The sequence below is a fragment of the Bombina bombina genome, chromosome 7 (genome assembly GCF_027579735.1).
Source record: "Bombina bombina isolate aBomBom1 chromosome 7, aBomBom1.pri, whole genome shotgun sequence".
Classification (NCBI taxonomy): domain Eukaryota; kingdom Metazoa; phylum Chordata; class Amphibia; order Anura; family Bombinatoridae; genus Bombina; species Bombina bombina.
Genome location: NC_069505.1, coordinates 239391902 through 239406320, shown reverse-complemented (window position 1 = coordinate 239406320; position 14419 = coordinate 239391902). Strand labels below are relative to the sequence as shown.

The window sequence follows — 14419 nt, the reverse complement described above, 5'->3', positions numbered from 1 at the left end:
CAGTACAGTGAGGCCATTAAAAACATGTAAAAACACAAATTTTATCTTGAGAAATGTTTATGTTGTTATGTAGTGTTCTTTATGTGAAAAAGAGACTCCTACATTACAATACAAGGGAAAAAAATAAATTATGCTTACCAGATAATTTCATTTCCTTCTGAGTAAGTAGAGTCCACGGCATCATTCCTTACTGTTGGGAAATACTAAACCTGGCCACAAGGAGGAGGCAAAGACACCCCAGCCAAATGCTTAAATACCACTCCCACTTCCCCCATCTCCCAGTCATTCTGTCGATGGAACAACAGTAGGAGAAATATCAGGGTATAAATGGTGCCAGAAGTAAAAACATAATTTAGAGGACCGGCCATTGGAGAACACAGGCAGGGCCGTGGACTATCCTTCTACAGAAGGAAATTAAATGATCTGGTAAGCATAATTTATGTTTTCCTTCTTAATATAAGGAGAGTCTACGGCATCATTCCTTACTGTTGGGAAAACTATACCCAAGCTCTAGAGGACACTAAATGATAACAGGAGGGACAAAAAGAGAGGTGGACCATAATCTGAGGGGACCACAGCCTGCAAAACTTTTCTCCTGAAAGCTGCTTCAGCCGAAGCAAAAACATAAAACTTGTAAAATTTAGATAAAGTATGTAAGGAAGACCAGGTAGCCGCCTTACAAATCTGATCCATAGAGGCCTCATTCTTAAATGCCCAAGAGGAAGCCACTGCTCTAGTAGAATGATCCATAATCCTCTGAGGAGGTTTATGTCCTGCTGTCTCATAAGCAAAGCAGATAACACTCCTTAGCCAAAAAGATAAGAAAGTCGAAGAGACCTCCTGACCCTTACGCTTCCCAGAATAAACAACAATCAAGGAAGAAGTTTGTCTAAAATCCTTGGTAGCCTGAAGATAGAACTTCAAGGCACAAACCACATTCAAATTATGAAGCAAACTTTCTTTTGAAGAAAAAGGATTGGGACACAAGGAAGGAACCACAATCTCTTGGTTGATGTTGCGGTCTTACACGGCCTTAGGAAGACAACCTAACTTAATACGTAGGACAGCCTTATCAGAATGGAACACCAGATAAGGAGGCTCATATTGCAAGGCAGCAATCTCAGATACTCTGCGTGCAGAAGCAATAGCCATTAGAAACAGAACCTTCCAGGACAACAATTTAATGTCAACTTCATGCATAGGCTCAAACGGAGCCCGTTGCAAAACCCTAAGAACAAGATTTATTCTCCAAGGAGGAGCCTTAGATCTGAACACAGGTCTGATTCTAATCAGAGTCTTATAAAGGATCCTGGCAACCTTAACTGTATGCCAAGAAAATCCACACTCTTCACACCAGAGTAAGTAGGTTCTCCACACATTATGATAGATGTGACGAGTAACCAGTTTATGAGCTTGAATGAGAGTATCAATAACTCTCTCAGAAAAACCTCTCTTGGCTAGGACTAAGCATTCAATCTCCACGCAGTCAGCCTCAGAGAATCTTGATTTAGATCAACAAAAGGACCTTGTTCCCGCAGATTCCTGCGACAAGGTAACTTCCACGGAGGAGATGATGACATCCCCACCAGATCTGCGAACCACATCCTTCGTGGCCACGATGGAACAATCAGTATCACTGATGCCTGCTCCTGTTTGATGTGGGCCACTACATGAGGAAGGAGTGGTAACGTCAGAAAAGGTAACCTAGACTGAACCTCCAAGGCACTGCTAATGCATCTATTAGCTCCCCTGATCCCTGGACCTCGACCCATATCTGGGTAGCTTGGTATTGAGACGGGACGCCATGAGATCTATCTCTGGCGTCCCCCACCTGTTGCATATCTCCGCAAACACTTCGGAATGGAGAGACTATTTCCCCAAATGAAAGGATTGTCTGCTGAGAAAATCCGCTTCTCAGTTGTCCACACCCGGAATGTGGATTGCTGACAGTGAACAGCTGTGGGCCTCCGCAAACTCCAGAATTCGAGATACTTCTCTCATTGCTAGGGAGCTTCTTGTTCCCCCCTGATGGTTGATGTAAGCCACCAAGGCCATATTGTCTGATTCAAATCTGATAAACTGGGACGAACCCAGAAGGGGCCAAGCCTTCAGAGCATTGAAGATTGCCCGAAGTTCTAGAATGTTGATCAGGAGGGAGCATTCCTCCTGAGTCCACAGGCCCTATGCCTTCTTAGTACCCCAAACAGCTCTCCATCCTGATAGACTTGCATCAGTAGTCAAAATCTCCCAGTATGGTCTTAAGAAGTATGTCCCTCGGGACAGGTGATCTAGACAGCACCACCAAGAGAGCGATTCTCTCGACCAGTTGTCCACAGAAATCTGTTGAGACAGATCCAAACGATCGCCGTTCCACTGCCTCAGCATGCACAGTTGCAACAGTCTGAGCCGGAACCTGGCAAAGGGAATGATGTCCATTCTGGACACCATGAGACCAATCACCTCCATACACTGAGCAACAGAGGGTCTTAAGGAGGTTTGGAGGGCAAGACATGCCGAAGCTAGCTTGCAATGTCTCTGGTCTGTTAGAAATATCCTCATGTATATGGAGTCTATTATAGTATAAGAGAACTCTTTTCTAGGTTTATCTTCCATCCATGAGATTGAAGAAGAGAGAGGAGAGATTCCAAATGGTCCTCCGTCAGATGAAAATATGGTGCTTGTACCAGGATATCGTCAAGTATGGAGCTACTGCTATACCCCGGGTTCTGTCAACAGCTAGAAGAGCCCCTAGAACCTTCGTAAAAATTATTGGAGCAGTAGCTAGAACAAATGGAAGTGCAATGAACTGAAAGTACTGGTCTATCAAACGCAAACCTTAGGAACTGGAAGTGGTCCTTGTGGATTGGAATGTGAAGGTAAGCATCCTTCAGATATATAATGGTCATGAACTGTCCTTCCAGAACTAAGGGAAGGATGGACCTTATCGTCTCCATCTTGAACAAGGGGACATTTAGAAATTTGTTTAAGCACTTTAGGTCCAGAATCGGACGGAAAGTTCCCTCCTTCTTTGGGACCATGAAAAGGTTTGCCAAGGTTTGAGGTTTCCCAAACCTCTTTCTGCGATAGGCACTGGGACAATGACTCCTAAGGAGAACAGATCCCACACGCACCCTAGAAAGGCTTCCCTCTTTTCTGGTCGGGAAGACAAGGTTAAGAGGAGAAATCTGCCCTTGGGTGGATTAAACTTGAAACCTATCTTGTATCCCTGAGCTATGACCTCCAGGACCCATGGATCCTGCACGTCCCTGAACCAAGCATCTGAAAAGAGCTACAGTTCCCTACACAATCAAGAGTCGGATCGGGGGCCGCCCCTTCATGCCGATTTGTTCTCGGCTGGCTTTTTGCTCTGCTTGGACTTATTCCGGGACTGAGCCAGTTTCCAAGAACTCTTGGTTTGCTCTGGCTTAGCGGGGGCCTGGACCAAATAAAATCTTTCCCTTAAAAGGGAGAGAAAAAAGTCTGGACTTAGAGGTCATATCCGCAGACCAGGACTTCAGCCAGAGCTGAGGCACAGGAAAAGTTAAAGGCACTACCTTGTCCTCATAAACTCTGTCTAATTTAGGAATCAAAGGTTCATCAGGCAGCTTGGCCTCTGGAACCTCTAATGTAAACAGGACTTCCTTTAGAAGAAAACGTAAGTGTTCAATCTTAAATCTAAAGGCTGGTTTCTCCGCAGCAGGAGGCTTAGAGGCAGCAGACTCCGTCCCAGAAAGTTCATCCTCTGAAGCCTCAGAGTGCAAATCATCCTTGGATAATAGAGACCGAGCAGTTAAATCCAATAAATTACATGATGACCCCGGGCAAGAGAGCTATGTTTAACCTTTTGCTTGCACTTTGCAGGGCGAGGTAAAGCACTGAGTGCTGCCGACACCGTCATTTGTAAAAGTGCGGTAAAATCTGGCGGTAAATGGCCCCCTCCAGATAGAGGATTAAGCGTGCTACAGGAAGCTGTGTGTGAAGAAGGAGATGAATGTAGGGTATGCACCTCACGGGACGGAGAGTCCTCAGAGGTGGACGGCTCAGTGGTACTAAAAGAGTTAACCTTCTTTGACCGAATAACATTGTTAAGGCATGTTGAACACAACTGAGAGGGTGGGCATACCAAAGCCTCCTCACAATATAAACAGGTTACTATTTGGAATAGAGGGAGTACCCTCTAATATATCAGAATCCTCCATAGCTTAAGCTAATAACAGCAGGACACAGAAAATAAACAATCTTTATTTCTCAAAAATGGCACCTTTATACTTCCAATGGCTGGGGCACTCACCACCTCCTGGCGACCCAGACAATACAGAGAAATAACGTCTTCTCCGACAGCCAACTCGGTCAGGAAAGAGGAAATAAAAATGAGACCACTCCGGGATGCATTGTGCACAATTCAGGACCGCCCCTGCTATGAGAAAAAGTGCGCCAAGCTGTACGCTGTGCAGCACTCAAAATGAAAGTAAACACCTGTGCGTTCTAGCCACATAACAACAGCCTATGAGCCCAATAAAATCTCACACATAAAGCAACATAATATCAAAGCATCACATTTGATTAATCCCCACTGTTCAATAATCCCCCTCAGGAGATATTAACCTATGATTCTATTAAGATAAAAGGAGCCACACTGTGACCCTGTCTTCTAGCGTTTTCAACATATGTAAAGATGTAAACGATCTTACCAGAATCCATGCTGTGGAACAGAAACACAGCTTCTCAAGTGTGACAGTCTTGTAGAATCGCTCCTGACATGGACTTGAGTGAGAAACAAGCAGGCAGTGAAACTTGTCAACACTGATTGCTTAGGAGTTGTTAGCAGGCAGTCTGGATGGGTTTGCAGAAAGACTCTCCCTGCATCTCCAGACTCTAACTTTCATCAATGCTCTCATTGAGAGGCTGACAAGACTACGTAAAACTCCAGTCCCATATCCAAGGGCAGATACCCTTCCTAAGGAACTAATCCGAAATCTTCTGACACTTATCTGCCATTCTCCTGTGATGAAAGGCAAAGAATGACTGGGGGATGGGGGAAGTGGGAGAGGTGGCACAAATAACAAGCACTACTCGGTTAGCATAAGGTTAAAAAATATATACTTATTGTTACCAGTTAAAAAGGAGGAGTGTTCCCAGACAGAGGATATACACAAAAGGAGCGCCTTACGCGTTTCACGCCCCCTGGTGGCGCTTAATCATAGTTTATGATTAAGCGCCACCAGGGTGTGTGAAACACGTAAGGCGATCCTTTTGTGTATGTCCTCTGTCTGGGTACACTCTACTTTTTAACTGGTAACAATAAAGTATATATTTTTTAACCTTATGCTAACCAAGTAGTGCCTGCTATTTGTGCCTCCTATTGCTATTTCCTGGCCTGATCCACCGCTTGTTATGGCACTCCATATTTCCCAACAGTAAGGAATGATGCCGTGGACTCTCCTTATATTAAAAAGGAAAAAACAATCCCGCCTGAGAGGTTTTGAATATCAGGTCCTGAAAGAGTCACAATTCTTGTTAGAAGCATTTTTATCAAACGCATGAGTAATGGTTTGATTGAAAACTGAAAGGTATTCATATGCATTTCAGTTCTGAGTTTTATGTCCCTTTACGTTTTCAGTAGGAAGAAATTAATTAGTGATCATTTGTTGAATTACACCTTAATGGTAACTTAGAGAGAGGAAATCTAGGAAACTTGTAAACCTTAGTTTTTAGATATAGATAGGGAATTGAGCACACTTTGTTCAGATAAAACCTATACTTGTTTTTTATTCATTTGATTATAGTGCACACAGAGGTAGACCATACATACAAAAACACACATTTAAAATATTGCAGCAATAGAACTCATATAGGTAGCTGTAAAAGTCTCCATAAAGTTCACTGTTTTAACCACGTGGTAAGCATATTATTATTCTAACAATCATCCAATATTGAATAAAGTTAGTTCATGCATGTAAAAAAGCCGACATGCTTATTATTTACACTGCAGTATTTGGAGATTTAGGAAAAGCAGCCAAAGTTCCACAGTAAATGCAGTTGCAACTGATAGAAACAGAATGGCTATGTATAAGCGTGTATGCAGGCAAAGCAGGATTTTGAGCAAGCCAAAATGTTGTATATCATATCCTCCAAACAGACAGACAAATCAACAGGAATACAGTTATGGGGCTTACGTGGTTATTTTCCTCTGGTATATAGGAAACTTTCCTCCTATGTACTTCCAAATCAGCACGGCTTTGACCTCAGCTTTTGCCGCACTTTAGGTCAGTTACTTTCACAGCTGATGTGTCACGGCTCCTACCGTTTTAGCCTGTAATTATGATCCTCTTGTCTGTGGTGAATACTGTATACTTGCAGCGGCTTGAGCTTGGCTATTTGCTTGACTCCGGAGTGCCTTTAGCAGACCTCTGGGCCACAGAGTTCACTGCTCACCCGGTCGATAGTTAGTTTTCTTTGTAGCGAAACTGCCCACTCGGCTACCAAACGGGAACTATTGCTGGTTACATTTGCAGATGCATGTTTCACCCATAATGCCTTTCATGAGTTTGGGCTTCATCAGGGCTGTCAGGTGTTGGAATTCCCCAGCCTTTATTGCATATCTTGAGGCTCCTCCTTTTTATTTTGTTACTCATTGTTTAGCTTCAGTTGGAACTCTCAATTTATATACTTCGCATACTTTTAAAAAATTAATGTAAGGGTTCTTTTTGGCTCTGAGAACAGTGGTGTCATTTTTGCTAAAGATATATTCACAATAAATGGTACATTGACATAAAGTACATCTGACAATATTTCATAAGACTTTTTTACTGGTATCCTATATTGTTCTATATCAACGCCTATATGCAGTATTTTGTTTATCTCAAACTATTTCAAGTAGGAAAGTTTCCCCTCCCCTAAAAGCATTCTTTAGAGAGATCATAGGTCACTGTAGAATATTAAGAAAAATGAATCTTACAAAAAACTTCCAAATTCAAATTTCTTGTTTAGTCCTATGGGGGACAGAGTTTCCAACGTGAACATCCACCTAGTTTTTTTTTTTTTTCATAAAAGGCATTTGTCCTGATCTCCTCTCCCTGATGTTATACCTCTATCAATTCCTACTATTCTTAGACAGTCAGGGTTTGCCGCATGTGATTCTAGGAAGTGTCAAGCTATGCTAGTATCTCTTTTAAATTGGATGTCATCATGATGCTCTCTTACTCTATCTTTTATCTGTCTTTTCGTTTTCTCCACATAAAATTTTGGGCAAGAACAAGATAAAAGATAGACTACCCCAAATGTTTCACAGTTAATAAAATGTTTAATGTAGTAGTTTCTCTTTCCTGTACTGAAACTTTTTGTTCTATGCATTAATGGACAGTACACGCATTTTCCACATGACTGGCTCCCTACCTTACTATGTGCTATAAGCCAATTGTCTGATTTCTGTGATTTGATGTAATTGCTTCTTACCAGGGAATCCTTTAAGCTGGCTGCTCGTCTTGCTGTTAGGCAAGAATGTCCCCTACTTCCCTGATTCCTTCATCTATGGCCAGATAGTGCCAGTTATCTCTCAAGATAGAGTACAAATTGTCCCATTGGCAATTAAATTTAGTTATATATCTTATTTGTGATTGTTATTTTTTATTTTTTTCTCTATAAAGTAGATCTCTGTCCATTTTTGTTGCTCTAGGTCTTTTTATTCCTTTTTTGGAATATCCTTTTTTTAGAAACCTTTTTTTCATTAGCTCAGCATGCTGCTCAAATTTTGAGCGTTATGAGCAGTTTCTTCTTAAATGAAGAAACTGACCAAATGGAATCCATTTTTTTGTTGATGAAGTATGTGCACTTGTAGCTTCTAACAATCTGTTAGTAGCCGTTGATTTCCTATAGTTCTCTGTAGTTAGTTTAGTGCCTTCCATTTTGGTTTTAATTTCTAGGAAGTTCAATTCCCTTTCACTTGCTTCATATGTAAGGAAAATGTTCCTGTCGTTTACATTTAGTATTTTTACAAAATCTCTAAGTTTTTAAATTGGACCATCCCAGAGGACTAGGATGTGGTCCACGTATCTTATCCAAAGATCTATATGTTTGTCCACAATGTCTCCATGTACTCCGAAAACATCCTCCATTTCCCATGCCCCAAAATGGAAGCATGCATAGGTGGGTGCACAAACTGTACCCATCGCCATCCCTTTTAACTGGCGATAGATTTGTTTATCGAACATGAAGACATTGTAATGGTCATGGGATATTCCTCTATGAAACCAAACTTGGCCAGTAGTCTTCTTATCCCGGTGTCAAGTGAAGTGATAGGAAATATCCCAGAGCAGAGAAAGTTTGTAAAATAAGGTAAGCAATACTCACAGAAGGCAGGGCAGTCCTTAGTAGCAATAGCAAGGAAATAAGGCAGTATAGTCGTTCAGGGGTAAACCAATAGAAGGACCAGGAACAGACAGGAGTCAGCCACAAAGGAAAATCCAACAGTATAACAGTTCAGTGGTAAACCAATAGAATGGTCAGACAAGCAGAGTTCAGCAGCAGTATATCCATCAAGTAGTTTAGGGGTAAACAGGCAGAGTGGTCAGACAAGCAGAGTTCAGCAGCTGTATATCAATCCAGCAGTTTAAGGGTAAACAGGCAGAGTGGTCAGACAAGCAGAGTTCAGCAGCAGTATATCAATCCAGCAGTTTAAGGGTAAACAGGCAGAGTGGTCAGACAAGCAGAGTTCAGCAGCAGTATATCAATCAGAAGTTTAGGGGGTGAACAGGCAGAGTGGTCAGACAAGCAGAGTTCAGCAGCAGTATATCAATCCAGCAGTTAGAGGGGGTAAAACAGGCAGAGTGGTCAAACAAGCAGAGGTCAGCAACAATATAACAGTCCAGCATACAACAACAATAACACCCAGGAGCACACTAAGTAAAACCTATACTTGGGCAGTGCATGTAAGCACTACAGGTACTTACATTATGCATGGCTTCGTGCTAAGGAGGAGACACAGATTTAAACAAGGAGCGGCATCCAGGATGGAGAGGCAGCGTGTGGCGATGACATTATCGCCGCGCACCTCTGAAGCACCGCCTGCGTCTATGGCACGGCCATAGCAATGGATTCACCAACCGCCATGTCCTATGGCAACAGTCATAGCGAGCAGCGGCGAGGTGGGGGGGTTTGATATAGCCCCCTTCCTAGGGGTTACCTCCGGGAACCAAAGTCGGTTTGGAGGGATGAGCTCATGAAAACCCTGGAGACCAAAGAAGGAGCATGCACATCACGAGCAGGAATCCAGGAATGATCTGCAACAGAGTAACCCTTCCAATGTCATGCTGCTGTGCTGTTGCACTCTTCCTGCCACCCCGCAGCCTCTGTCCATTGCCATGTGGCCGTTGCCATGGACGCTGCAGTGGCTTCAGGCGCTGGCGATGATGTCATCATCTGCTCGCCCCTCTTCTGATGCCGGTTCCAGATTCCTCCTGTGGCGTGAAGAATCCTTATGTTAGTGCCTCAGTCCATCTCACCTATGCCAAAGTATAGGTGTTACTTCCTGTGCTCCTGGGTGTTATTGTTACTGTATGCTGGCTAGATATACTGTTGCTGAACTCTGCTTGTCTGACCACTCTGCCTGTTTAACCTCTAAACTGCTGGATTGATATACTTTTGCTGAACTCTACTTGTCTGACACACTAGCCTCGTTGACCTCTAAACTGCTAGATTGATATACTGTTGTGAACTTGCTTGTCTGATTACTCTGCCTGTTAACCCCTAAACTGCTGGATTGATATACTGTTGCTGAACTCTGCTTGCTTGACCACTCTGCCTGCTTAACCCCTAAACTGCTGGATTGATATACTGTTGCTGAACCCTGCTTGTCTGACCATTCTATTGGTTTACCCCAGAACTGTTATACTGTTGGATTTCCCTTTGTTGCGATTCCTGCCTGTTCCTGGGTCCTCTATTGGTGTTTACCCCATGAATGTTATACTGCCAGGGTTTCCTTCCTATTGCCCGCTAAGGATGCCCTGCCTCTGTGAGTACTGCTTACCTCATTTTACAAACTTTCTCTAGCTCTGGATATTTTCCATCACTCCACTTGACACCAGGATAAGAAGACTACTGGCCAAGTTTGGTTTGATAGAGGAAGTATCCCATGAGCATCACAATTATACTTGGGCCATGGATCCAAAGGAGGTTGCAAAAGCGGTCCATCTTCAGGGACAGATGCTGGGAATCCATACCGTACACTTGCAGAATGTGGACTCTAAACTAGAGGCTATACCCGCTATGCTCTCCTCATTGGTTACAGAAAAGAATGCTACTCCTGTCGTTGCGCAGCCAGTCCTAGCTGCCAGTGCTGCATCCTCTTCCCCTGCTTCTGGAAACATACCCCGGATACATTTGCCTGACAAGTATGATGGTACTACTGACTGCAGGGGTTTTCTTAACCAGTGCAGGCTGTACTTTCGCAATGATCCTCACACCTTCCAGTCTCAGCAGTCAAAGGTCACCTTTATCATTTCTTTATTGAAAGACAAGTCTCTGGCCTGGGTCTCTCCCCTTCTGGAACAGAGTGCTCAACTCCTGAAAGATGCTGATGCTTTCATTACTGCATTATATTCTGTGTTTGGGACTTCTGGCCATGCTTCTGTTGCAGAGTACTCTCTCTTGGATCTTTGCCAGAGCAATAGGACTGTGGCACAATATGCCATCGAGTTTCGCACCTTGGCACTTGAGACCAGTTGAAACAGCAGTGCCCTCAAGGTGGCCTTTTGGAGTGGTTTGCATGAACACATCAAGGACAAACTACTTATTGTAATGTTCCTTCTTCCCTGAATAAATTTATAACACTTTGTATCAATCTAGATTCTTGCTTCCAAGAGAGATAAGCTGAGAGAGACAGAACTCATAGAATCCTTCCCTCTCATCCTCTTACTCATTGTCTCTAGACTATACACTACCCCTTCAGCACCTCCAGTTACCTCTGTAGAGGAACCCATGGATCTCTCCTCCCTCAAGCCCTCTGAATCCGAAAGACAGAGAAGAAGGAGATTGTGACTGTGTTTCTATTGTGGTTCTAACTCACACCAGCTTAAGAACTGTGATATTCTGCCGGGAAAAGCCAATGCTTAGAGGATAATATTGGGTTACCTCTAAGCGTGAACACTACTAAATCCCCTCACTCCTCTCGGATCCTGGTACCCGTTACCCTTCAGAATACTCAAGCCTTTATTGATTCAGGGGCAGCTGGAATTTTCTTGATCACCGTTTTATGATTCAGGCAGGCTTATCTCTTCTGTACAAAAAACAATGTCTCAAGATAACTACTCTGGATGGCACTTCCCTTGGATCAGGTTTAATCCATTTTGAATCTTTTGGATGACGTCATTTAAAGGAACCTTCATTCTTCTTTAGTCATCGGAAGAAGAGGATGCTCTGCGCCGGATGTCTTATAGATGGAGCCGCTCCGTGCCGGATGGATGGATGAAGATAGAAGATGCCTTCTGGATGAAGACTTCTGCCCGTCTGGAGGACCACTTCTGCCGGCTTGGATGAAGACTTCTCCTGGCATTGTTGAGGACTTCTTGCCACTTCACTGAGGACTTCTCCCGGCTTCGTTGTGGATGGATGTCGTCTCTTCAAAACTGTAAGTGGATCTTCAGGGGTTAGTGTTAGGTTTATTTAAGGGTTTATTGGGTGGGTTTTAGTTTTAGATTAGGGTTTGGGCAATTGAAAAAGAGCTAAATGCCCTTTTAAGGGCAATGCCCATCCAAATGCCCTTAGTTTTTTTTAGATAGGATTTTATTTGGGAGGTTGGTTGTGTGGGTGGTGGGTTTTACTGTTGGGGGCGGTGTTTGTATTTTTTTTACAGGTCTAAAAGAGCTGATTTCTCTTTGGGACAATGCCCCGCAAAAAAGGCCCTTTTAAGGGCTATGGTAGTTTAGTTTAGGCTTGGTTCTTTTTTTTTATAGGGTTATTAGATTAGGTGTAATTAGTTTAAAGATCATGATACTTTATTTTTTTATTTTGTGTAATTTAGTGTGTTTTTTTTTTGTAATTTGGTAATTGTATTTAATTTATGTAATATATTTTAATTGTTAATAACTATTTAGTAACTATTCTACCTAGGTTAAAATAAATACAAACTTGCCTGTAAAAATAAAAATAAACCCGAAGCTAGATACAATGTAAATATTAGGTTATATTGTATGCTAGATCTAGGTTTATTTTACAGGTAAGTATTTAGTTTTTAAATAGGAATTATTTAGTTATTAATAGTAGGGTTTTATTTAGATTTCTTTTAAATTATATTTAAGCTAGGGGGTGTTAGGGTTAGACATAGGTTTAGGGCTTAATAACCTTTAGTATTATTGTGGCAACGTAGGGGCGGCACAGATTAGGAGTTAATAACTGTAATGTAGGTTGCGGCGATGTTAGGGGCGGCAGATTAGGGGTTAATAATATTTAATATTGTGTTTGCAATGCGGAAGTGCGGGAGGTTTAGGGGTTATATGTTTATTATAGTCACAGCAATGTCCGGAGCGGCAGATTAGGGGTTAATAATTTTATTATAGTTCTTTGGCGATGCGGGAGGGCCTTGGATAGGGGTCTAATAGGTAGTTTATGGGTGTTAGTGTACTTTTTAACACTTTAGCTTATGAGTTTTTGCTAAGCTTCTGTAGCGTAAAACTCATAACTACTGAGTTTAGATAATGCGTTAAGAATCTTGCGGGATAGGCTGTACCCGCTCACTTTTTGGCCTCCCGAAAAAGCTTGTAATATCGGGCGCTATGGAAGTCCCATTGAAAAAAGACTTTACCGCAAATAGGGTAAGTTAATTTGCGTTAGGGCCAAAAAAGTTTGCGGTACAGCTGTACCTACAAGCAGAGGTAGTGAAAAAGCAGACGTTAGTGAAAAAGCAGCGATATAACCCATAACGCTGCTTTTTTACTCATAATGCAAAACTCGTAATCTAGCCGATAGCTTTTATTTTTATTTCATAGGTAAGTTTGTATTTATTTTAACTAGGTAGACTAGTTAGTAAATAGTTATTAACTATTTAGTAACTACCTCGTTAAAATAAATACAAACTAAGCTAACAACCTAACATTACAAAAATAAAAAACCTACAAATTACCAAAAAATAAAAATCACTAAAATTACAAAAAAAATACAAAAAAATAACAAACGAAATATCTCTAAAACAATAAAATTATTCTTATTCTAATACCCTTTAAAAAAAACCACCCCAAAATAAAAAAGCCTAATCTAGAATAAACTACCAAGGGCCATTAAAAGGGCCTTTTGTAGGCATTGCTCTAAGTTAAACAGCTCTCTTTACTTGGAAAAAAATAATACAAAGACCCACTAACATTACAAACCCCCCTAAACCCACAAATAAAAAAAAACTATCTAAAAACCTAAGCTACACATTGCCCCTGAAAAGGGCATTTGTATGGGCTATTACCCTTAAAAGGGCTATTTAGCTTGTTTAAAAATAGCCCAAACCCTAAACTAAAAAACCCACCCAAAAACCCTTAAAAAACCTAGAAACAAACCCCCCGAAGCACCCCCCCCCCACTTACAAGTTTTTGAAGTCCCGCTTGAACGAACCTTTATCCAGGTGGCGGAAGTCCTCATCCAGGCAGGTGAGAAGTCTTCATCTAGGCGGTCTCTTCTATCTTCATTCAGGCGGCGAAGTCCCCTCATCCAGGCGGCGAGAGAGTCTTCATCCAGGCGGCTTCTTCTATCTTCATCCAGGTGACATCTTCTCTCTTTATCTCCTGGTAGCGCGGAGGGGTCCATCCTGAAGACATCCGGCGCGTAGCATCCGCCGTAATACTGAATCTTCTCAATGCAAGGTACGCGATCAAAATGGCGTCTCCTTGCATTCCTGTTGGCTGATTTGATTTTGGAAATTCAAATCAGCCAATAGGATGAGAGCTACTGAAACTCCTATTGACTGTTCAAAACAGCCAATAGGATGAGAGCTTCTGAAATTCTTGGTTGTTTAAATTAGTTTATTGCGACTGTGGGAGGCTTTTGGTTTAGGGGTTAATTAGGTTTATTTAGTATATTTCGTTGGGGGGCTTTCGGTTTAGGGGTTAATAGGTTTATATAGTGGCAGAGAATTAGGGGTTAATAACTTTAGTATTAGTGGGAGCGATGTGGGCGGACGGCAGATTAGGGGCTAATAATATTTAAATAGTGTAGCGATGCGGTAAGGGTGGCGGTTTAGGGGTTAAGAAACCTTTATTATAGTGGCGGCGATGTTGGGGAGCGGCGGAATATGGGGTTAATAAATTTTATTGTGGCGGCGACATGTCTGGGAGCGGCAAGATTAGGGGTTAATAACTTTAATATAGTATTTGCGATGCGGGAGGGCCTCAGTTTAGAGGTTAATGGGTAATTTATCGGTGTTAGTGTACTTTGTAACACTTTA

At 42.2% G+C, this 14419-nt stretch overlaps 1 protein-coding gene across 1 annotated transcript in view; it reads right to left on the bottom strand.

Moving 5' to 3' along the window:
* LOC128636319 (receptor-type tyrosine-protein phosphatase beta) overlaps positions 1-14419 on the bottom strand; it is a 390099-nt gene that overhangs the window by 139960 nt on the left and 235720 nt on the right. The window lies entirely within an intron of this gene.